The sequence below is a fragment of the Lycorma delicatula genome, chromosome 10, assembly GCF_047948215.1.
Source record: "Lycorma delicatula isolate Av1 chromosome 10, ASM4794821v1, whole genome shotgun sequence".
Classification (NCBI taxonomy): Eukaryota; Metazoa; Arthropoda; class Insecta; order Hemiptera; family Fulgoridae; genus Lycorma; species Lycorma delicatula.
Window position 1 is genome coordinate 60245871 of NC_134464.1, and position 27297 is coordinate 60273167.

Here is a 27297-nt window from a genome sequence, read left to right on the forward strand (position 1 = left end):
GGTAAATACCGATTGATAAAACCTCCATCATGTTTATATATGGTACTCGTTGTTATACACAAAATTTTTTTTTTAGGTTACCTCAAAACGCGTATTATTAAAAATACGTATAAAGATAGAAATGGGGAACATGATTCAACCAATACTAACTTTCCTTTAATTTATATACAACGAGGAAAGTAAAATATTTATTTTTTCATAATCTTATTAACTGAAGGTGAAATCTTAAATAATAATTACAAACATAATAACTAAATTTTTCGTCAATCATTTCTATTGAAAAAAAACTTTAATTTTACAAACAATAAAACATTAAAAAAAATACCACAAAAATAACCACAAGATATATATTATATATATATATATATATATATATATATATATATATATATATATATATATATATATATAATATTATTTTTAATTTAAAAAAAAATTCATAAAAAGAAAATTGACATAATTTAACTTTAATAAAATTAAAAAAAAAAACTTAAAATAAATATATGAATATATTATAATCATTCATAAAAATAATAACCTTGAAAGAATGTCAAGGTTATAAGAGACTAAAACAGAAATAAAAACCTTCTTTACAATATTAATAATTCTATCCTGCTACTAAGGATAGAAGAGGATGTCTCATTCAATATAAAAGTGAAGTGTTTTTTATTTTTTCTATTAAATATAATAGATGAAAAATAATGATAATTATTTCAATCTAATAAGAAATATAATACGAAGGACAGCTGTTTTAAGTAATATATAATTTAATAAAAAAAATAAATAATAAATAAAAAAACAGGTTTTTTCAGCAGTATCTTACTAGAAGCAATAATTTATTTCTTATAATAAAAAAAATAAAATAAAATAAATTAAAAAAGAATGTTATCTAGACTTCGTTCCGTGGAATGAATCGGTAAATTATATAACGTTAGTGAAATGAACCGTAGAATGAACATTTTTACATTTCTGCAACAAAGAATTCGTAGAGTTATATCGATGTGATAAAAGCCTTAAAAGATTACAATCTATTTATTAAAGTAATTAAGATTTGATACTATCTATTCGTATTTTACTCTTTTAGGAAAGATTAGAAATCCCAGTTTCAACCGATCGGAATTATTTTGCGGTCATCGCACAGAAAACGGTTCCGATGAGACGGTCCTATAGCTGTTACCAGCAACACCAAGGATGAACGATAAAAATACCGGTATTTACAAATCCCGGTATTCTTATCGCGGAAAATCTTTTTTTCTTGTTTACCCTCCGGTAACTACCGTTTATATAAATTTTCAGAGAATGATATGTATGAGTGTAAATGAAGTGTAGTCTTGTACACTCTCAGTTCGACCATTCCTGATATGTGTGGTTAATTGAAATCCAACCACCAAAGAACACCGGTATCCACGATCTAGTATTCAAATCCGTATAAAAGTATTGCCTTTACTAGGATTTGAACCTTAGAACTCTCGACTTCGAAATCAGCTGATTTTCGAAGTCGCGTTCACCACTAGACCAATCCGGTGGGTTGCTGCTCTCCACGTTGTTCTATCCTTTGCTAACTTCTTTGTTTCAGCATATTTTCCCTTTTCTGTAGTTCCATCCATCATTTGTAATCTCTTCCTTTCATCAAGCCTTCTATCACATCCACTAATAAACACCTTCTTCTCATACAATTTTCTAGCCAGTTCCGTTTTCTATATTCAATCAAATTTAGCATTTTCCTGCTCTCTCCGATTCTCCTTAATACTTCATTTGCTACATGGTCTTCCCATGTGACATTTATCATTCTGCGCCACACCCGCATCTCAAAAGCCTCAATTCGTTTCAGTCTGACTTTCTCATCGCGCACCATTCAGCTCACACTTCATTAATCTCTTGCTTAACGCTAAGTTTAACTTTCCTTACAGCAGTCTTCCCTTCTTATTAAATGCCTGCTTATTTCTTAATATTCTTGTTTTTATTTCTACCGTGCAAGTCAGGTCATCTCCTGACTTGCACGGGTTTAACCGATGGGTTATAAAGCTCCCTACGTACTGAAATTTCTTCACCTGCTCTGAAACTTCATTCCCTAGCTTAATCTCAATCCTCTCCTCTTTTCCATCTAATACCATACATTTTGTCATCTCTTCGTTTATCTTAATACCCCTACTTTCGCAATTTTCATTTAAGTCATCGAACATTTCATTTAGTTTACTTGGGATTTTCGCCAGTACCGCATCAACAAAACGTACACATTCTGCTTTTCTTCCCCCGATGTTTATTCGTCTTTTCCTATTCAGACAGCATTTAATTATTTCTTCCAGATATTGGAGACATGCAGCAACCCTGTAACACTCCCCTTCCAATCCCTATATATTTAATAACACCCACAATTTGCAAAACAGACAAGTACAGATGACAGATAGCAAGTAACAGATAAGTAGCTTATATTGATAAGCCTGGTTTAAATGTACCCCTCTTTAAAAGTTTTCTCATGTCGTTTACATTACTGCTAGATAAACTTGATTTTTTAGATTGAAAATTAATGTTATAAAAATTCATATTTTAAGTTCGAGTCCCATTCAGCCCCTTTATTGGTGCTTAAAAGTCTATTTGTAGGAGTAATTATTTACTTCAATAGCGCAAGCCAATTTGGTGTAATATCTTTCAATAAGGTTACAAAATTATAACTAACAAAAAATTAATTAATTAAAAAGAAAAAAGGATACCGTGATGTTACACATACATAATAATTATATCACTACATTACACATTCACACATTACATTTTATAAAAGGACTTCAGTACGAACATTTTGCATACACAAAGTTGGCTACACTGAAATTGGGCGTAGAGGTTTTTTTATGTTTAACCTCCGAGTCCACCGTTAGGTATTACTTCAGAGGATGAGCTGAATGATTTGTAGCGTGTATGAAAATGCCATACCTGACCGGGATCCGGCCTCCGTGACGCGAGTGGGTAGCGTCTCGGCCTTTTATCCGGAGGACATGAAGACTTGAGGTACTTATGATTACCCTGTTAAAATAATTACGTTATTATTAAATAACAGTGTTCATAAATGTTGTGAAGAAGTATTAGAGAGACCAGTATTAGAAAGGCCATTATATGCTACTACTAGAAGACTTTTAACACAACACGTGATTCACCTTGTCCGATAGAGTCGAAAGTCAGGTCTAAGCTTTGATATATATATATATATATATATATATATACAAATTAACTTAATTATTATAATTAATATTATTAAAAAAAACATTATTCTAATAAAGAAATATTTCAAATTTCAAATTTGTTAGTCATTCGTTTTAAAAAATAGGCAAAAACTGTTTAACAATAATGTTGAATATCCTCCCAACTCTAAATCCAATTGACCTAAAATTTTGGAATTTTAAATAACTTTCCTCATACTAAAGCTCAATTTTCTCCGACCACTGAACAAAAATTAAAGATTTAAGAAACTCCTCCTCTACGTTTTTTAATGTTGTTCATATTATTTAACAAAATAATATTTTAATAACTTCGTGGCTACTTTGTGAACGTATAAATATATACATCTTCGTGTGTTGCAGTCCACATAAAACAAAAAAAAGGTTTAATGCAATAGAACCTGTTTCTTTTATTGTCATTATGGATCAAAACCTTAAGAATAAATATATATTTTTTTTAATTATTCAATTTAGTTTATAAATTATTTATTTTGTAATTAATTCGTACATAAATCATTTATATGTGTTGATTTTTAATAACATAATAAAATAGATCTGAGGAACTGGCCAATTTTTGTAGATGTTTGTACTGTTGAATACTATTTGGATTCTCGTTACGATCAATGGTAGTAGAATAGAATATTTTATACCGTAAATTTTTTTTCTGTACGCATATAGATCGATGAAAAATAATGATTCTGTTCATTATATCTATTATATAAATAAATACCTGCTCAATAGAAAATAATTTCATAAACCGGTAATGAATTAAGTTAAATATTCAGTAAAAAACCGAAGTTATTCTTAATTTTTGGTTCGATAGTGGGATGAATGACATTTTGACCAATTACAGTTATTATTGTTTATCAACTAATAAGATACGTTATGCATAAAAATAAGCCACGCCCATTCTGCCAATAGCGATTTAAGACACGTCATTCAACTAATTTAATATTCACTCAATACAACTAAAATTGAATTTACATACCGATTTATTACACAATTGTTTATAAATTTTATACATAACGTATTAATTATATTACTAATATTTTTTTTTTTAAATCATCAATGAAGATACGACAGTAATGAAGAGTTACACAATTTTTTATAAAATATAAAATTAAACCGTATCTTAATTGGGAAAAGTATATTACATTATTTTCAAATGATTACATGGTGTAAGTAAACTTTATTTCTACTTTGTTTGTTACTGGAGCGTTTTAAATCGATTGAACATTTATTACTTGAACCGTAAAAATAGTTTTAATCTTCCCTTGAGGTAAAAAAAAAGTTCTATAAGAAAAGTGAAAGAAATAACAAAAGCCTGATCTACTTTAAAGGGTGGAACAAAGAGATTAAACTTGGAAAACCGGGAGAAAGAAAGAAAGATAGAACGTCAAAGAAAGACTTTTATCCCATTTCTTCGATCGAAGTGTAACTCTTCTGAAACTCAAAATTAAACTTTATCGGTATCTTTGTACTTCTAATTTAAACTTTGAATAGTTTGACTGATTTAATCGTACTTTGACATGCGATGATCATCATTAATTAGAGAGCTTTCTAGGTCAAAATGTACAAAATATTATTTTATCATACATTTATTAACTACATACATACGTATGTATGCATTAAGAGGAATTCATTTAGAAGTTTAAAACGATAAACAACTCGGCTTCAGGTAAGGCTTTTTGTACAGCTAGCGATTTATTCCATAGATAGATCCACTTCTACCAAAATGTATACAACTTGTAAAAAATCCTTAAAACAGATCCAACGGGGGTTTATATAACGGATTCCTCCGGACAGTGGAAGTCCATCGTGACCTAAGCTACAAGGAGGATCGAAATGTCTTATTTCCCGACAAGGAAGCGAAGTATTACTAATCGATGATTTTATATTGATCAGATCATAACATTAACTAGATCGATTTTGTATTGAATGTAACCAACAAACTGTTCTTCTTATATTTACAAAAGAGCCGCGTATGGCGAAGTTAGGCTTTAAAAAGAAAGCATTTGTCCATCTAAGGACTGAGGTTGTTTATGGAAGTGTTCACTGAGCTATAATAATTTGTCAGATCTTCCAGATATTATTAATAACAGGTGAGAGGGAACAATTAAATGGTTTATCAGGTGTATATCTTCTGACACGATAAGCAATCCTATGTGCATATTAAGGATAATTAAACGAATCTGAGATTGTAGAAACATTTCAAAACCTTACTAAAAAAAAAGCTTATTAACTGACAACATCAGCCGAACTGCAATGTTGAGATGGATAAGAATCACATTTAATGCAATTATTCACAGATCATGGAAAATTTAATTATCAATGACGATGAGTTACGTTACATCATACAGATTATGAGAGAATCGTATGAATTCTCTTTCAGTTTGTACACGTGGGGTTAGTGGAGCTAATGGAATCTGATAAATCCTTAACAGAAAGTATACGATTAGAAACGATGTAGGGAATAAAGAATTTGAAACGTCGAGCTATTTACGGGCCATTCAATGTGAGTTAAATATTTATTTTTCAGGTTACGGTTTAGAAACTCACCGGCTTGGTGTAATGGTGAACGCATCTTCCCAAATCAGCTGATTTGGAAGTCGAGATTTCCAGCGTTAAGTGCTAGTAAAGTCAGTTATTTTTATACGGATTTGAATACTAGATCGTGGATGCCGGTGTTCTTTGGTGATTGGGTTTCAATTAACCACACATCTCAGAAATGGTCGAACTGAGACTGTACAAGACTACACTTCACTTACACTCATACATATCATCCTCATTCATTCTCTGATGTGATATCTGTAAGGTAATTCCCGGGGGCTAAACAGGAAAAAGAAAAGAAAGGTTACGGTTTGGAGAATGAAACTACAGTAAATGTATATGTAATTTTTATTTATCTTATTTCTTTTACAGAATTGATTGTAGTATTTTCTTTCCGAACTGAAAATCAATAGTTTGAAGAAACCAAACGTCTGGGAGTATTAGTTATCCTTAAGAATTTATCTTCATTTACTTGTCAGGTCTACATATATAAATATGACGGAGGATTGGTGTAATTATATTTTTCAGAAAGTAATAATCCACTTTTACTTTCTCATTACTTTTCCTCATATGATTGTACACGTCAGTTAGAAATAACATTTATGTCCCTACTTCTGTTCTTCTAATCTTAAGGCAATAAATATTAGGAGTATGTTTGGTTATATGTAGAATCAAAAACTTAACTCGGCACAGAAAAATGATGTAAAAAGACGTAAGATAAATATTTCTATGATTAGAAGATTATTTAGAAGGCTTTGGGGTCCGACTGAAGCACCACTGTGAGCATTCCACATTCGGGTTAGAGTCAGACAGTTAGTTAAAAATTGCCCATTTTACCATTAATATCGGGTTAGAATCAAAATGCCACAAATTGCTGAGTGACTAAAAATGTTTACAGATCAGTTATTGAAATTGTTTAATTACGCAAAAATATTCCCCGATAAACAAATAAAACCATTCTTCACTGTTATTACGCAGTTAAAAAATGGATTTACAAAATTCCAAAGGGACCGATATATCATGGTACTTTGGGAATTTTGTTTCTAGTAACAGAATTAACTTAATTCAAACTTAAACAAATTAACTTAATAATTATAATTAATATTATAAAAAAAAAAACATTATTCTAATAAAGAAATATTTAAAAAAGAAATTTTTAAATTTACATAGATTTCAATAGGTCAAGGAATAAAATTTACAACTCTTTTAAACGATCCGAATTAAGTTCCTATAAGACCTGCTCAATTAAAAATCAATTTAAATTATCTATTTTGAGGTCATACCGTAGTTTCTCTTGAAGAATGCTTAAAAGCAGTACGACGATCGAAAACCGAACTGTATCACCAACAAATAAGTGTCCTTCAACAAAATGAACTATGAATTAGTGAAGTGTATGAAGGTTACAAAGTTATTCCTGAATTATATTAATTGAATCCAAAATTATTGTTTGCAAAAAAAAAAATAAAGGAACGTGAGAGAGAGGGGAGATATATTTAAATGTTTAATATACAACCTAACTTCAGTGTAATATATAACATCTAGGAAGCGTCTCGATGATGAAATAATGGGCCATTATACTTGCATATTCTATGCAAGTTTTGATCATATTTCAAAACCAGCTTGTAGGGTACAAAGAGTGAGAAAGACAAAGATACTCTAAAGTAGAGAGAGTTAGAGGTCACCTAACCTTTCCCTAATGATCCCCCTCAATCCAAATTCAAACATACCAACCGATCCACCCCCCACTCTCTCCTAAATACAACATGCGTTCACTCACTAACTGCACTACATCCCCTCCATTAATATTCACTGACCGGCCGTCACGTGCTGCTAACGAGTAGCAGTGGACTGTCCAGTACCTCCCTAATTTCATCGCCGTTTACCAACGTACAATACAAACATGTATACGAAGTACTACGTACGACATTCACTTCATTTCTACCAACTTAACTAACTTTTCATTGTGGAAACTTCCCTTTATTTACTATCCGGACAGTTACATTTAACGTGTACGTATGTATGTGTGTGTGTGTATATATATATATAGTATGGAAAATCGGTGAAATCTGTTTTAAAAATTTGTAAAAAAAATAAATTTGTCTCTTGTTTAATCAGCACCAGGTGCAGTTTTATCGTGACTTCAATTACAATGTTCTGTATATATAAATAAATTAAAATTAACATTTTTCTTTGTCGAATGTATATAAAACTAAAGGCATACGGAATTTTAATTATTCATATGTTTTCAGAAATTTTAATTTAGAATAAATAAAAATAAGTAAAGAATTTTAAGTTATAAGACAACCGACATAAATTAATCTGGGCTTTCGTAACCCTATAAAATTTTACGTTTATCAACCGTATTAAACGAATACGCAAATTCAATTTCTAACCGATCATATAGTAGAATGGCTGGACACTGAACTTGGGTGTAAGATTATCGGCAATTCCCCCTTAAATTTTAATTTAGATCTATTTGACTGATATATCACTTTGATTTCATGGGTAGAGGTTTACGACCGTAGATTACTACTCAGTGGCTGAGAAAAATATAAATATAATTTTATTGTTTTTATTTTATAAATTCTAAGTGGTTACATATATTTTAATAAATAATAATAGTAATAAAATTCAGTTTCATTACATAACTATAAAAACCCCTAATTTCAATTAAAACAATATTAAAAATAACATTTTTTTAAAAGGTCGCTTTAAATTACTTACCCAATATGTTGTAGAGGTGGCGGCGTTGGACATAGATCACTTAGCATAAAGTCAAGATCATTTGCAAGCGTGTTGAGCAACTGAAACAAAAAATAAAAAAATAAATATAATAAATTTTAATGGAAAAATAGAAGATAAATAAAAAAATGCTAATTAATTTTTTTATTTTTCTAATGTGTACGTTGCAATCTGTTCAACTTTTTTTTCCTGTTTAGCCTCTAAAAAATTACCGTTCAGGTATTACTTCAGAGGATGGATGATATGTATGAATGTAAATGAAGTTTAGTTTTGTACAGTCTCAGTTCGTCCTTTCCCGAGTTGTGTATGGTTAATTGAAACTCGACCACAAAGAACACCGGTATCCAAGATCTAGTATTCAAATCCGTATAAAAGTAACACTGCCTTTACTAGGACTTGAACGCTGGAACTCTCGATTTCCAAATCAACAACTGATTTGGGAAGACGCGTTCACCACTAAACCAACCTAGTGGGTTGCAATCTATTCAACTAGTAAACAATAAGCAACCCCTCCACGGTCCAATGAAATGAGTTCATGTAAATGAGGTGTATTTTTTACACACTTACTGACCATTCCTAAGACGTGAATAATTGAATCCCAACCACCAAAGTATACCAACATCCACTAGTATTCAAATCCTTATAAAACCAGCTAACATTTAATAGGATTTGAATCTCAGATACTTCGACTTCGAAAATCATCTGTTAAACACCTGAATTGCCGACGAGTTAACCACTAGACCAGCCTTGTGGGCTAATTAAATTATTACGGAAAAAACTATTATTTTTATATCTACACGTAGTACACATGTGCACGAAATTTAAATTACGGTTGTACCCGACAAGGAACAATTTCCTCATTGAAGTAGTAAAGCTATTATTAAGAACAAAAAGAATCCGTGCCAAGCTTTCTACAGATTGATGAGTTAAGCTTTTTTTCACCCCATTTTTCACTGAATAGAATATACTATATATATATATATATATATATATATATATATATCAGAATGTCCAGTCTTCTGAAATGAAGGTGATATTCAAACCGGTAAGAGACATCATTATTTTGTTCACTATTTTGTCTACCTGTCTAACAACATTACTACAAGAAAAAGCGACTCGTATTGTAAAGCACCAAATTTATAAAACCCTTACTATGGAATATAATATACTGGTTTAAACTATGTCTTTTTTTTTGTTTAACTTACGAGACCACCGTTAGGTAATGCTTCAGAGGATTAGATGGATGACAATATAGCGTGTGAAAATGCCATACCTGACTGGGATTCGAAGCCGGGACCTCCAGATGAAAGGCCGAGACGCTACTACTCGCGCCACGGGGGCCGGCCGTTTAAAATATATTAACTATATAAATACATTGACTCCACACGTACGGAAAACGTCAAGGTGGATTAGATGTTTTAATTAACAGTTAATTAATTTACAGTAAACGTCTTTTTTTCTTATAAAAGAAACACAAAATAATAAGAATTCTTTTTTTACTTCAAAAGCAAAAAAAAATAATCCAAAAGTTAGTTCCTTGCTTAATAGCATTTACAACCAATGGTAACCCGTGCGAAGCAGGACGATATCATTAATATATTTTAATATAATACATAACTGTAATCATCATGTCAAATGCATACTTAGCGTTTTGTGTACATAACATTATAGCTCCGTTATAACTAACTGCCTCAGGCAGTGATCCCAATATATAACTAGTATTATTATTCATTTAAAACCCATACAGTTCGTAACCTACTATTTCATTCACGGCCGGTGCATTTACGTACTAATTTTCAATAAAAAATTTTAACTTATTTTTTATTTATATTTATAAAAGTACAGTCTTTACCAAAAAGAATCGTCTCTTGAGAAAAAAAAAACACCCATTTCTACCAAACCGGAGAAGAAAACAGTTTTCGTGGAACTGTTAATAAATTAACAAATCACTTAAAATCAATTTATTTAAAGATATAAATACATAACAATATTACTCCACCAAAATTTTTTTTTTAAAATTAATCAAAAAATTAAATAAACCCTGAATTTTCTCATCCCGTTTGACGTATACATAAATATGTGTTAAAATAATTTTCAACCCACCGGGTTGATCTAGTGGTGAACGCGTCTTCGCAAATCAGCAGATTTCGAAGTCGAGCGTTCAAATCCTAGTAAAGGCAGTTACTTTTATAAGAATTTGAATACTAGATCGTGGATATTTGTGTTCTTTGGTGGTTGGGTTTCAATTAACCACACATCTCAGAAATGGTCGACCTGAAACTGTATAAGACTACACTTCACTTACACTCATACATATCCTCATTCATTCTGTGAAGTAATACCTGACGGTGATTCCCGGAGGCTAAACAGGAGATCAAAATTTTCACGTTTACTGAACTCAGAATTAATTATTTTATTTTCTATATTTAATATCTTCATGTACTTACCTTAACGTTCTTTCATGTATTTATATTTCAAATAATTAATATGGACTTGTAATTTAAGTTTTACTCCGTAATTAATTGTTTATATTGTGATGCTGATCTGTTCACAAGGTTTTATCGTGGTTTTCCTTCATCCATCCAGGCAAACATCGGGAAAATTCATTTATTATCTGTCAAATGCAATCGCTGGATTCCTGATTTGATCTATATAGTAATATATTATTATGTACGATCAGAATCAAAATATATGTTTATTTTAGTATCAAATGAAAATACCAATGTGACATAAATATTACATAATTATATTACTTTCCTGAAGGAGAATGTATACTCTTGTACGAAGCAAACAAATCGTAGGTACAGTACATGAATATACAATTTAGCTGTATACATAAATATTATATTTTACACTGATACATGTCCGCATAAATATTTGTTGTAATACATACTTACATAAATATATAAAGATGTATGGTTTGAAAAAGATATACAGTCTCTTTTCACAGAAACGTGTTGATTGAATATAGAAGTTTGGAATACGTGTAAATACATACATACGTATGTGCGTGAGCGCGCGGGTGTGAATATATATATGTGTATGTATGTGTACGTGTGTGTGATACATCACTATAATGTTTGTACTACGAATAAATGTACAGTAGAAAGAGAGTGAACATGCGAACAAGTAGGGAATATTGCATTCCTACTGGCTGAGGTATCAAATCGATTCTAACTTTACCACCCAGACTTGTTTGCACAACGAACACATCTCGAATGTAATAAAGCTGTAACATATCGACTTTAGCCTACCTTAAACCGTCATCGTAACCACATAGAATCTTGGTTGTAGAATATATATGTATTTTTTGGTACATCTAAGCGTGGGGATGAATATTCAACGTCAGTTCTCAAGTTTCCTTTCGGATATATATACATATCCCTTTTTACATTTGGAAAGGGAAGATTTCTTGGTAGATAAATAACCATAACATCAGGTGTTCTACTTCAAAAACTACAACCAATATCCGTTTTCCTTTCACATTTAAACTACGTGGATGATTTAAATATTATCCGATACTTTTATCGTGAAAAACAAAATACGAATAAACAAGAATATTAATTCTGGAAACCTCAAAATAATTGTCATCAGTATAAAATTTCTTATACATATATATATATAAAATAACTAATAAAACACACGTATAAAAATGAGTCATGCGTTAGCATTAAAAGATACTCTAACAGTATCTATAAAAGTGAAAATCATAAAAATAAAATAGTTTACTAATCTAAAAAAAATTACAAAAAAATGCAAAAACATAATTTTTTCATGTACTTTTTTAAAATTGAGCCGGTTTACCAAATCATTTGGTATTATGAACGACAAACATTTTTTTCTTTTCGAACCACTAGGGATCACCATAGTTTTGACTTTTTCTTTTACCAAAATTTTTTCATTCTTTTGTTCTGTGTCGCCTTACGTCCATCTATTTAGGTTTTCATTCCTTCTTACGCATTCTCGCTGGAAACTTAGATCCGTTTTTCTAAATTTATCTTTACACATATCTTTAGAATTGTTTAACATTTTTACATCATTTTTCTATTTCTTTAAACCGGTTGGTCTTTGTGGCTTTGTTTATGTAGAAATTAAATATTTGTTTTTTCAATCTTTGGTCGTTCATTCTGCATAAATGTCCATAAAGCTGTTATCTTCTTTTCCGGATTAAGACCCCTACTTTTTCTGAATGTTTGTAAATTTTTTTTTCACTTTTCAACTTGTAAATTCCCATCTTCATATTTTGGTCCATAAAGTTTTCTTAATTTCTACTGTTATTTTTTGTTCTGAAATAAAAACTTCAGACATTCTGCCCATACTACGACTACAGTTCTGTAGTGTCTCATTTTGCAGTTTTCAACTTTAAGTTTTAAGTTCTGTTCTCTTTGTCATTGGAAAAACAGTTACTTTTTTCATAAGAAATTTGAAAACAATTTTGCTTGCGTATTCGCTTAGTTTTAGAATTTTGATTTCAGCTTCGTCTATATCTCTTGCGAAAATTGCAATATCGTCTGCGAAGGCCAGAATTTTCGTATTTATGAATTTAATTTTAGCGCCCATTTTTATGTTTTCGTGTACGTTTAACTTTTTAAGTTCTTTCTCCCATTCTCTTATAACTTTATCAAGGACACAATTAAAGAGGATCGGAAACAGTCCATCTCCATGCCTTACTTCAGTTTTTATTTCGAACGGTTCTGAAAGTTCCCCTAATTTTTTATTTTATTTCGAGTTGTTAATGTTTCTTTAATAATTTTTATTGTCTTATAATCTATCTTAAATTATTCAAGGATTTTTAGATGAAATTCCCTGTGGATGGAGTCGTAGGTGTTGAAATTTGACGCTGATTCTTTTAATAATTTAAGTCTTGATTTCTTGTTATTATAAATATTTTATTGTGATTGAAATACTATTTATGTAGTTCTGTAAGGGAAATGACTGGATCTGAACTGGCCTGGCGTAGAAATGCGACTAATGTAGTGAAGAGATTGCTTATATTATGCTGGAGCCACTGACTTGTCAGGAGTCGAGTGCAACTGAAAAGAGCCGAATGATGCCGTCAAGGAGCCGAGTGCATCCAAAAGGATCCGAATGAATCCGGTCGAAACCAAAGATCTTTAAATTTAAAAGTCAAATATTAAATAAAAATTAAAGTTCTAACATTTAAACAGGAGCAACAAAAAATGAATATTTATAACAACATTTAAAAATTAAGTAAGTCATTTCAATAACTTTGAGTCTTAACAGTAGGCTTTCTTAAAATCTAAAAAAAAAATTTAATAATTTTGGGTTTTTAATTTTGGTATAGAAAAAAAATAGTTTTAGAGTAAAGATTCGCTGTGCACAATTTCTTCTAGGTCTAAATCGATCTCGATTTTCTCAGATTTTTTTTTTTCTATTGTCGGTTGTATTTTACTTAACAATACTTTGAATAAAACATTGTTTGGGACAACAGTGAATTCCGTCCGTAGTTGATGATGTTTTATTTTCTTTTTTGTGGACGGGAAGTATTAAAGCATTTTTCCCAATCTTCTGGAATTCATTCTGTTTCTCACATCTCTTTAAAGATTCATATCGAAGAAACATTATTGAACTGTAATTAAATATTTCTTACTATCCCTACGTTTTTATTATAAGAGAAGAAAAAACTGAAACAAAGATTTGCCTCGCTCAGTGTCATAATTCCCGAAAATTTGAGCAATAAGTACACCCGCGCTAAAATAAGAGAAATGAGTATTTATATACTTCGAGGACTGTGCTGAAAGCTAAAATCATTAAGTAATTTCTCTACGGCGGTCAACACACCTACATCACATAAAAATGGAGTTAGTTTGACAATATTTATTACGAGTATAATCTTTCAGTTTCGGTATGGTAATTTACATTTTAGTTGTAAAGTTTTAAAATGAATAAAATAACTGTTGCTTCTGACTGTGAAATTCGGGTGTTTTATGACATTTCAAGAGATGACTAGCTGAAATTTATACAAACAATGGTTTCTGTTAAACAGTGTTAATTGAACGAATTATGTAAACGGTGTAAAATGTTTCCGAATGGTAGAACGGACGTCCATGACGAAGACATTTCGATTTATTTATCATCAACAACGACTTCAAGAAGCGTATTAATTATGAAGAATATAAGTTTTACAGTCATCATTTCCGATTTGAAATTTATATTTTTCGATGTTATTAGATAAAGTATTACCTAATTAAGCTGTTACAAAGAATTTTTCATCATTTTACGGATTCCCAAACATGGAAAATTATGGTATTTTAACAATGTTAAATATTTTAACCAAGTCATATCGGCATAAAACGTTCAAAGATCTATGGCAATGGTCCGAAATTTAGTAGCAATGATCCGCACTGGAATGATCTACAGTGACTGGATATCCATATTATTTTTTTTACTTTTTTGACAGTTTTGTATTTTCATTTTTAATAGATGTTTTATTTAATTTTTATTATAGACTAGCAGACTCCGGCAGTGCTTCGCTATTGCTAGATTTGAATATATATATATATATATATATATATATATATATATAGATTAAATGAGCCCAATTGAAAGTTTGATAAAACATTACCAAAATGAAGAGAATAGGAACGGAACTTCACAAAATTTAACCTTTCCCTTTTTCCTTTTTACAATATTCCCTTTCCCTTTCCCAATTTCAATTGCCCCCGTTTCCCATTTTTCCACCCCTTTCATTTCTTTCTCCCTTTCCGACATTTCCTTTTCCCGTTTACCTTTTTCGATTTTTCCCTTTCTCCCCGCGTGTAAATCGGTCCAGTAGTTTTTTATTCTATGACGAAAACACATATCGCAAACAGTGAAATGGAATCATAAAATATTGAGTATAGCGTGTGTTGCTTTTACGTCCAGCAGATAGCGCTGTTTTTCAAAAAAAAGTATGTTTTTTTACCTGTCAAATGTATGACATCTTAGGTATATAAATAGTAGGTACATAAAAACAAAAGCGTATTCGAATGCAACGATGTGTCAAAATTTCAAAGCAATCGGTGAAGCACTTTTGGAGATTTAAGATTTTGAACAAACGAACATATACATTTTTATTTATACACATTTCCAAAAAAATTAATTCGAAAAACCATTAAAAAATTAATAAATTTTAATAATATTAGTCCCAAATGGTGCAAATTGTTAAAAACATATTTTAATTAAAAAAATATTTTTTTAAGTAAATTTTTTTATGTAATCTAATTACGTTAAAAATAGAAGAAATTAATCAAAGGAGAAAACGAAATTAAATAAGAATAATATTATAATTAAGGTACCGAGTATAATATTATACGTCTGTATTCCAATAACTCACACTAATATAATAATCTACTGAAATTACAGGATGTATTTGTAAGTTAATATATCTCCCGTACGTTAAATTTCATTTAAATTACAGACTTTTTTAAAATCCATCCAAGAATAGGAGGATTACGTATGTAATATTTTGTTATCACCCGTTAAACGAATATCGAATAATATTTTAATATATCACAATCTAAGGATTAAAAAACCGTGTAAACCATTAACCCTATCCGATAAATCCGGTTAACTGTAATTTACAATCGTTAAACACAGAGATAAAACAAATTTTACATACAGCAAACAAATTTACGAAGGATTCCTAATTAACAGATAGCTTCATAAGGAAAAAAATTATATTACATTCAACACGTTTTGTTCATAAATATTTAAAAAAAAGATACATCCTATCTTAGTTAACGATCGGTAAATTTATTTATTTAGATATTTATGGTAATTAACTGTCAGTTAATAAAAGCTACTCCAAGGATTTTAATAATCATACTAACAAAAAACGTACACACTGACCTAAATATATAGGTCATCGAGTAAAATATTATATCTATCTATTAATTATATCGATGTTCCTCACAGCTGTAATGCATTTAAAGCACCTTAGGTATTAGAAGCACAGTCGCGTTCTCTGAGAGTAATGATATTCATTATTCGACTAGTCCCGTTCCTACAGTGAACAAAATGAAGGTAAAACTAAATATTTATCGGTGGTATCGGTATCCCGATTTGTAAAAGTTAATAGTATGTTAGGCTCAGAGAAGAAAGCAACGTAAATTATTTTGATATTCCTTAGTAATTCTGTCAAGAGATATTTATCATCTTCAAAATGGATTTTCCCATTTTTAATAGAATGATTTCCATTTCATATCGGATCGTTTATAACCGTTTCGGTTATGGCATCTATTATTATTTAAATACATATAAAGAAAAAAATAAGATTCGTAGAATGTAAAATAAATGCGTATTTTTATTATTAAATGTTTATCTTTAATACGAAAAACACTGAAAATTGAAAAAGTTGTTACAAAACACAAACTATAGCGCCTCATGGACTGGACAAATATAATGTTCAACTCGAGAAAATCATTTTAAAAATATTTTTTTTTGTATTAAAACCTATTTTTATTAATTTTATTTTATAACTGTTGATGATTTTTTAATCGTAGAAATAGGCATCTAATTAATCATTATTACTTTTTGAAAACGATTCGTTCATAAGCAATCAGGTTGGTATATTTAATACTCTCTGATACATCATCTGAATTGAAAATGAAATGAATTAGAAAATGGTGTTATAGAGGAAGAAGAGGAAGTTGAGGAGGATGAAATGGGAGAAACAATACTGAGATCTGAATTTAAGAGAGCATTAAAAGATTTAAATGGCAGAAAGGCTCCTGGAATAGACGGAATACCTGTAGAATTACTGCGCAGTGCAGGTGAGGAAGCGATTGATAGATTATACAAACTGGTGTGTAATATTTATGAAAATGGGGAATTTCCATCAGACTTCAAAAAAAGTGTTATAGTTATGATACCAAAGAAAGCAGGGGCAGATAAATGTGAAGAATACAGAACAATTAGTTTAACTAGTCATGCATCAAAAATCTTAACTAGAATTTTATACAGAAGAATTGAGAGGAGAGTGGAAGAAGTGTTAGGAGAAGGCCAATTTGGTTTCAGGAAAAGTATAGGGACAAGGGAAGCAATTTTAGGCCTCAGATTAATAGTAGAAGGAAGATTAAAGAAAAACAAATCAACATACTTGGCGTTTATAGACCTAGAAAAGGCTTTCGATAACGTAGACTGGAATAAAATGTTCAGCGTTTTAAAAAAATTAGGGTTCAAATACAGAGATAGAAGAACAATTGCTAACATGTACAGGAACCAAACAGCAACAATAACAATTGAAGAACATAAGAAAGAAGCCCTAATAAGAAAGGGAGTCCGACAAGGATGTTCCCTATCTCCGTTACTTTTTAATCTTTACATGGAACTAGCAGTTAATGATGTTAAAGAACGATTTAGATTCGGAGCAACAGTACAAGGTGAAAAGATAAAGATGCTACGATTTGCTGATGATATAGTAATTCTAGCCGAGAGTAAAAAGGATTTAGAAGAAACAATGAACGGCATAGAAGTCCTACGCAAGAACTATCTCATGAAAATAAACAAGAAGAAAACAAAAGTAATGAAATGTAGTAGAAATAACAAAGATGGACCGCTGAATGTGAAAATAGGAGGAGAAAAGATTATGGAGGTAGAAGAATTTTGTTATTTGGGAAGTAAAATTACTAAAGATGGACGAAGCAGGAGCGATATAAAATGCCGAATAGCACAAGCTAAACTAGCCTTCAGTAAGAAATATAATTTGTTTACATCAAAAATTAATTTAAATGTCAGGAAAAGATTTTTGAAAGTGTATGTTTGGAGTGTCGCTTTATATGGAAGTGAAACTTGGACAATCGGAGTATCTGAGAAGAAAAGATTAGAAGCTTTTGAAATGTGGTGCTACAGGAGAATGTTAAAAATCAGATGGGTGGATAAAGTGACAAAAGAAGAGGTATTGCGGCAAATAGATGAAGAAAGAAGCATTTGGAAAAATATAGTTAAAAGAAGAGACAGACTTATAGGCCACATACTAAGGCATCCTGGAATAGTCGCTTTAATATTAGAAGGACAGGTAGAAGGAAAAAATTGTGTAGGCAGGCCACGTTTGGAGTATGTAAAACAAATTGTTGGGGATGTAGGATGTAGAGGGTATACTGAAATGAAACGACTAGCACTAGATAGGGAATCTTGGAGAGCTGCATCAAACCAGTCAAATGACTGAAGACAAAAAAAAAAAAAAAAAAACATCATCTAAACTGTTTTATAAGATTCCTTGGATAAAGAATTCAAATTTATTGTTAAACTATAGCTTTAATTACGACAGTTCTGGTACAATCAAAAGTTATTTTTCAATTCTATTAAGAATATAATTTAATAAAAATATCACGTGACACGGAAATATAATTTTTTCCCAAGAAACTTCTTGATAAGTTTGCAAACGTTAACAGATTATTATATAAAATGAAAAAAAAAAACAATACGAGGATAAAAACCTGAAGGATTTTTATTTTGAAATTAACTTTTTTGTAATATCAAAAATCTTGTTACTACTATCATTAATAAAAAACGTAATAGTAAAAACCACATTACGTTCTACTCTCAAAAAAAAAAAATAATATAACTGACTGTAGCAAAATTCCACTTGTAATATAGGTTACGAGATTACAAATTACAAGTAAAATATTTCTCTCTCTTATTTCCAACTTTTTCTCTTTTCTCTTATTCCCGTTTTAAAATAAAATACTTTTTTTTAACCTCCGGGAATACCGTTAGATATTGCTTCAGAGGCTGAGATGAATGATCATTTTTGTAGCGTGTGAAAATGCCACGCCTCACCGGGATTCAAACCGGGACCTCCGGATCAAAGGCCGTTTGGTCCAGTCGATTGAAATCAAAATGGCTGTTGGATTTCTTCTCCGTTAATAAAAGAAAAGTAAACAATTATGAAATCTGGCAACGAACACTGAAAATTGAAAAAGTTGTTACAAAACACAAACTATAGCGCTTGTCAAACGTAAAATAAACTATTTTCCACAATTTCGGTGAAATTCTTCAAATTTTTCATAAATAAATTAAGGTACATACTAAGATAAATCGTTACAAAATTATCTAATTGAAAAGCCTTAGCTCTAGTAAGATGAAAACTCTATAATAAAGTTTATTTTTTCTTAATTTCCGTAATATTTTTACATTAGGACAATACACATATACATTACATTAGGACAATAAACATTAAAAAAAAAACATTAAGGAACTGAGAAAGATTACGTAATCAGAAGTATATAATAAATTAGACACCTTTCATTTTAGTAAAGATAATATTCATTAAATTTAAATCTACTACAGGAATAATTACCCTTAAGTTCTAAAACCAATGTAGTAATTTAGGAACAAAATTACAAGGATGTATACCAACCCGGTTATAATGGTTGTTCTCCTACCATCGCAGCCTAGAAGATTCAGCTAATTTAATAAACCCAAAGACCATTTGATAATAAGAGGAGAGTTAGGTGATATATGGAGGGAAAAGTAAGGATAAAGGGTTAAAGGGAGGGGAGAGAAAGTGGGTGAGTGAGAATGAGTAACTTGGAGGGCTTTGTGCAGAACTAGTATTAGGTTTTGGTAACCACAGAACAGTATGTGGTTTTAGGGTAATTCTCCATGCAATAAGATATCCTTAAACAAATGGTATTCCCCTAAACTTTGTTAAGTCAACGGAAAATCATTTTACATAAGGTCCAGTAACTTTCTTTAACCTCCGGGACCATTATAAGGTATTGCTTCAGAAGATGAGATGAATGATTAGTAACGTGTGTGAAAAAGCCATGACTGACCAGGATTGGAACTCGGGACCTCTGGATGAAAGGCCGAGACGCTACCACTCGGTGGCCTCCGTGGCGGAGGCCGACGTCAGTAAATTACTAGAGTGATTTTATTTAACATTTTAATCAATTAGCTAGTGTGTTCTTTTATTAAAGGAAAATCTGAACGTAGAATTCATACATCTTTTTTGTTAACGAATCTTCACTAAACAAAAGATATTTAATTAGTTGGTTCGCTGTACTTTGCCGAGGAGTCTGAAACATAATTTACTCCTTAACAGCGGAAAAACATGTAGGATGAGCTTATTTTATTAGTCAAGGATTTTACTATTAACCTAGCAATTTCATTTCATTACTGGTTTGACGTTAAAAAAATTATTAAAAATAAAAACCAAAATAATTTCAAAAAAGGTATCTTCTTTTACTCAATACAATTCGAATTTAAAATTGTGTGAAAAAAAATATGCCGTGGCCGCAACCGTGTAAGTGCGCGTTTGCTTTCACCCACAATGGTATAGCTTCCTCGAATTACGAGCAGAAGCACAAAATGTCAGTTACTAAAACGATCTTATTGTGGTTTTTACAGTAAGAACTTTCCTATAAGAATCATGAAAGTTCATTTAACAATTGCTTTTTATAATAATTTCTATTATATAGATGACTAGCGCACCCCGTCGCGACTTCGCCCACAATATAGATTATTACTTAACTCGCAATACTTTTTTAATAGGAAACTTATTTTTTTATAAATAAAAAATAGTTAATCAACAAGATTATATTTAGATTTTCATTAAATCCTAATAAAACGGTAAATAAAAACTTTTATGAAAAATACTGAAGGAATACGATAAACAATGAATTGTTGCCCAAAACTTAAATAAAGGAAAATAAAACAAAGGAAGATAAGACAACTGAACAATATTTGTTAGACCAATCCATTTTATAAATGAATAGTTCAATATAAAAGTCCAATAAAGATAAACAAAATATTTATTACAATCCCAAATCTAGCATCCCCAACGCGGCTTCGCCCGTGCTCTATGGTTACTTGCGCTTCCCGTCACGATGGCTCGCTTCGCTCTCCCTTCCCGTATTCTCCCGTTTCCCTTACTTCCCTTTCCATTTCCTTTTCCCCTTTTTTTCTTTTTTCCATTTTCTCCTTCTCCTCTTTTAACTTTTTCGATTTTTACCTTCCTCCCTTCTTCCCGTCCGTAAATCGGTCCAATAGTTTTTTAGTTTATAGCGGACACACATATCGTAAACACTGCAATGGAATCGTAAAATATTTAGTATAGCGTATGTTGGTTTTACGTCAAACAGATAGCGCTGTTAACACAATATTTAGTTTTTCATCGATTTGAACCACTTAAAATCAAAATTTCGCAAAATCCTTTCTTAGTGCACGCCTACTTAAAGATACGAAGGTACCCTGAAAATTTCAAGTCTCTACCTATAATAGTTTTGATTGTACGTTGATTATGAATCGGTCAGGACATTCTGTTTTACTCCACCGGGTTGGTCTAGTGGTTAACGCGTCTTCCCAAATCAGCTGATTTGGAAGTCGAGAGTTACAGCGTTCAAGTCATAGTAAAGCCAGTTATTTTTACACGGATTTGAATACTAGATCGTGGATACCGGTGTTCTTTGGTGGTTGGGTTTCAATTAACCACACATCTCAGGAATGGTCGAACTGAGAATGTACAAGACTACACTTCATTTACACCCATACATATCATCCTCATTCATCCTCTGAAGAATTATCTAAACGGTAGTTACCGGAGGCTAAATAGGAAAAAGAAAGAAAAGGACATTCTGTTTTATATAAGAGATTAAACCATCATATAACGTCAAAAATTATGTGCGGGAATACGTTGTGAAAATTTTATAGCGTATTAGAAAAGCAAGCCTGAATGGGATTAAAAACAGAACCTTACAGATAAAATGCTGAGATGCTGTCGCTCACTGATGAAGTTCGACGGAAAATTTAATATACATATTTTTTAAAATACCACCGTATGATAGTAAGTTTTTATTAAATTAAACGTTTTTTTACTCAGCGAATCAAAAAAGATATTTACCTTTTTCTTAATAGACGAAAAAAGGAATGAACAGTTTATATTGTTCGAGTTTCACCCTTACATAATATTTTACGTTCAAAATAAATCTTAACATAATTAAAATGGGTTAAAGAATAAAATAAGACGGACAAAAAGAAAATGAACTAGTGTTATTTTATTTTCAAAAATTAAATTAATTTCTGTAAAAATCAAATAACATTTTTTTTAATTTATTTTCTTTTTGGTACGATGAATTTTCGTCAAGTTTCATCCATCGATTAAAATAAGATCGTATTACTGATAAGGTATATAAATCGTGTTACGAAGAAAACAAGACCAATTCAATGTTTTATAAAGATACGAGGGCCGTGCCTTTTAAGTTTTTACAATGACAATGAAAGAAAAAATCTTTTCATACAAATCGTTTTATTGTTTCACAAAATAAGCATCTCTAAGATTTATACGCTTTTTCATGCGTTCGAACCAATTCTCGAAACATTTTTTGTACTCTGAAGTTGGTACCTAAAACATAATTTTGGAAGGATTCAAGAGCTTCTTGAGATATGAAAATCGCTGTGCACCATTTTTTGTTTCATATATTCGGAACAAAAAAAAATCGTTGGGGATAAATTACATGAATACAGGCCATGAGACATTATTATTTCAATGTTTTTCCGTCATATAATCAATTGTTTGACGTGCTGTGTGACAGTTGATAATGTCACGATAAAGATGCTGTTACGTTTCGGCTGTTTTTTCCTGATTTCATAGATGATTTCAGGCTAAAAAATTCCTGTATATCGTTCAAAATTAACTGTTCTTCGATCCTGTAAAGCGATGGTTGCTACATGTTCATTATAAGCGAAGAAACAAGCGATCATTTACTTGGAAGTGCTTCGCGTACGAACCGCTTTTGTTGGAATCGATTGATTGGAACACCGAAAAAGTTGAATGTCACTAAGTTCCGGCTGGCATAAATATATCCAAATTTCTTTCGTCTGCTGTTACGTTGTTGTATGTGTATTTTGCATTTCCTCTGTCGAAGTTTTTGAACATCTCCTTATACCGATTGATACTTGCCTGTTTTTCAGCTTCGGTCATATTATGCAGAATCCATCGGGAACAAATATTTTTCACAGCTAAATGTTCATGCAAAATCAAATGTACTCTAGTCTTCGATACGCCTAAGGATGCCTCTATCTCACGGTAAGTCGCATGCCGATCCTCTACGATCGTGCTGCTGACAGCATCGATGGTTTTTGGATCAACAACCGATTTTGGTCGACCTTCACAAACTCATTGATGAGGAAAGCACAATCATGACGAAATTCTGCAAACCACTTTTAAACAGTAATATCTGATGGTGATTCATTACCAAAAGTTGAACGAAGCGATTTGAGGCAAGTTGTTGAGTTAGGCCATTACTAAAATCGTAAAAAATCATCTTACGAAAACCTTCACGTGGCATTTCCATTTTTTTACAAAACTGTGTTTTTTTAAAACGCTTACTGTAATCAAACAACTCATCCGATTTCTGAGCTGCCATTGTTGTAACAAAAAAAAGTCAAATTTTACCATAGTAATGTCACATCTCAATAGCGGCATCTAATGATAGTTTGTAAAAACTTAGATTCCTCGATGTAGTGTGTCAAAGCGTAATCTACACTAGGAACAGTTCGTTCATGTTGCTTATATACTCGTACTTCATTAGTGATCGATAAAGTAATGCCGAAGTATAATGTTAATTAAGTATAAGAAATCCTCTTTAAAGAAAAAGTAACAGAGAAGCTTCTTGATACTGATTGATTTTTCTCTTTTGTGTTTTTTTTTTTTTTTTCAACAAAAGAAGAAATTTTAATGGATAGGAGATGAAAAGGTGGAAAGGTAGAAAGACAGAGACAGCTGGAGGGGTAAGAAAAGGAGTGAGAAGCACCTGATGTAACGTAACAAAACAGGAGTGAGTGTAAAAGCAATGAGTAGCTCTGTGCAAGAGGTGGGTAGTAATTGCACGTTTCCTGTACCGTATCACCCACGCGCGCCTTCTTTTGACATACCTCCCCCTTCGAATCATTCACTTCACTCTATTATACTTTTCTATTTCTTTTTTACCTTATTTTTTTTTTTTAATCCGAAATGTCTTAAAACGTATACCTTAAAACATTGCGTATAATTAAAAATCTATAACAATTTAACTGATGAGATAAATAGAGATTGAGAAAGAGGTTAGTTATAAAATTAAAAAAAAAACTCAATCTAAAGAAAAAACGTATAAATAACATCAAAGGTGTGTTCTATAAACGACAATCTCTTGTCAAGTGTGTTGCTGAACCTATATTCAAACCTGTCGACGCACCTTACACTTAATTCATCAACCAGATCGTCAACGTCGTTCAAATATCATGTATTACTTTCCACATCACTCATACCTATCTTATCTTACCTATCTGATATCTTATCTTACTATATTGTAACTGGTTTATCAACTATTGTATACTCTGTATGTATATATATATATATATATATATATATATATATATATATATATATATATATATATATATACTAATACTAACAATTATGTTTAAATAGTTATAATATACATTAAACCATAAAGCAAAACTGTAAACGGTAAAATGATGCTATTATGAAAAAAATATTAAACTCTCAATTTTTTGACGATATTTTATTGATTTTTACTTTTCCGTCTAAAAAGCGCTATAACAGAGCTATAGCTCTAGAAGAGAAAGTATAGTAATCGGTCCAATTCGGCCATATTCGGTTTTCATCGGATTTTGACCTTTTGACACCTAAGGAACTCAAAAAACCGGATGGAAATTTTCCGGATGTTAATGTTCGTATGTAAGTGCGTGTGGTCGATATTTATCTCTAAATCATCTTATATCTCCAAAACTACAGAACCGATTTTGACCAAACTTGATCAGATTACTTATGTATATGGAACATTGATCCCATTAAATTTACAACTTAAAAGGTCAAGGGGAGGTTGTAGAGCATAGTAATCGTGATTACCTCAAGATTTTTACTATTAAGGTCATATTTTTCACAGGCACATTTGTTGCCAATTATCAAATAAAAATATTTGCAAACACCTTTTTGTAAAATCGCAATCCCCCTCAAAAAAATGCTCTAAATTAGTGGCAACGTGGGTATACTGCGTCAATAGCACCCCCTGTTACCACAAGGAGGGCTAGTGTCGCAATCCTCCATCTTTGAATTTTATTTTTCCTTGTGGGAAATTCCCTTTTTCCTCGACCTTTTGGACCGGGAATTTTGAAATTCCACAGGGTTGCCAACCAAATTATTACATTTTAAATATTAATTATTTTTTTTATTTATTTAATATTTCAAAGGTTGGTTGCACAGACGTAGAGCTGTTGTAATCCTCTGCTATGTTGTAAAAGTTTTTACAATTGACAAATTCAAATCAGAAAAAGCAAACAAAAATACGTTAGACGATAGTTTACTGGAGTCGGTTTTTTGTGGGTTAAATTATACAGTGAATATCATAATAGCAAAAACACAATAAAATTAAAAATTCAATTAAATTATATACAAAAATGATCAACAAACAACAAAACAAGTTAAAGCCTGGTTTTGTTTCGGCATTTTCAAGACCGCACTTTGTTTCCCATTTTATTTTAGCCTCTAAAATAACGTTTTGAAGGTGTGCGCCTCTTCGATAGTGCGACCGGATAGCTTAACCTGATGAAGGGTAGGTAATTGAACAAAAACGAAACCCTGTAGGACTAATAATCTTAGCTATACTATATTGGATTCCGTCCAACCATCAAAAACATTAATATAATGGATACATTTATATTATGGCTTCTTACGAAATTAATTACCTTGAAGACAAAATCGGGCAATAGGATTTCAGGCTGCCTGACAGTATGAAGCTAAAAGGTGACTCGGAGCACCGCAGGAATCTAACTACATATAAAACTAAAATAAGTATTTTTTGGAACATGAAATATTAACTCTTTAATTCAAGTCGGATCGGAAAACTTAAACATTTAACCACAGAACTACACAAATTAAATATCTCAATTCGCACTACAAGAGATTCTACAAGAAATTGAAACAATTTTCAATCTGACAACTTCAGAATTTATAAGGGAAAAGTCGGAAAGAGGCCAATGAAAAACAGCTTTTATGGCCAGAAAAAAATGTTTAGACTCGGTCAGTGATTTGAAGTGTAAATGGAAGATTATCACTTCTGACCGTCAAATCATTAAATAAAAAATTCACACTAATTATCACACTCGTTCCTATAAATAATGATAATTAAACAAATCCAGAAAAGGTCGAAGAATTTTGGAACGAATTGGAAGAAGAGATCTTCAAAAACCAGCCAGCCTCCGTGGCGCGAGTGTTAGCGTCTCCGCCTTTCATCCGGAGGTCCTGGGTTCAAATCCCGGTCACGCACGGCATTTTTCATACGCTACATTTCCATATACCATGCACAAGCTTCAAGCTTATGTGGCAATATCATCAAGAAAAAAATATCCCCGTAAATGAAAATTTTGCTTGGAGATTTCAACGCTCAACTTGGTTCCGAACGAAAATTTTCCATCATAATCTATAAATATCAGCTCACAAGAATGGCGAAAGATTAGTCAATCTCTGTGAACCCCTAAACGTAAAAATCACGTCAAAACATTTTAAAACAACGCCGAGAAAAAAGAAAACTTGGATTTCCCTACATCCAGCGGTTGGTGAGAATTTCAACTTGATCATGTAGCCAGCCATCTCTCGAAATTGCCACAAAGAAATCCATAATTTCAAGGTCAGAGAAGCCGTAAATGTAACCTCAGATTTTAAGAATAAAATCAACGTATCTCTCCCGAATGAAGATGAATTTAATCCCTTTTAAAAAGAAATATAACACAAACGTCAAAATCCTCAAAATTAATAGAGCAGCCCTTTTAAATGAAAAGATGATAAAATTTC

The 27297-nt window shown here is 31.2% G+C and overlaps 1 long non-coding RNA gene across 1 annotated transcript in view; it reads right to left on the bottom strand.

The window, feature by feature from the left end:
- Positions 1-8472: 8472 nt before the first annotated feature.
- The window catches only part of LOC142331737 (uncharacterized), a 341656-nt gene continuing 322831 nt past the window's right edge, over positions 8473-27297 (bottom strand). Inside the window, exon 3 of the long non-coding RNA XR_012758074.1 lies at positions 8473-8563. This is a non-coding gene — a long non-coding RNA (uncharacterized LOC142331737). The remainder of the gene's footprint in view (positions 8564-27297) is intronic.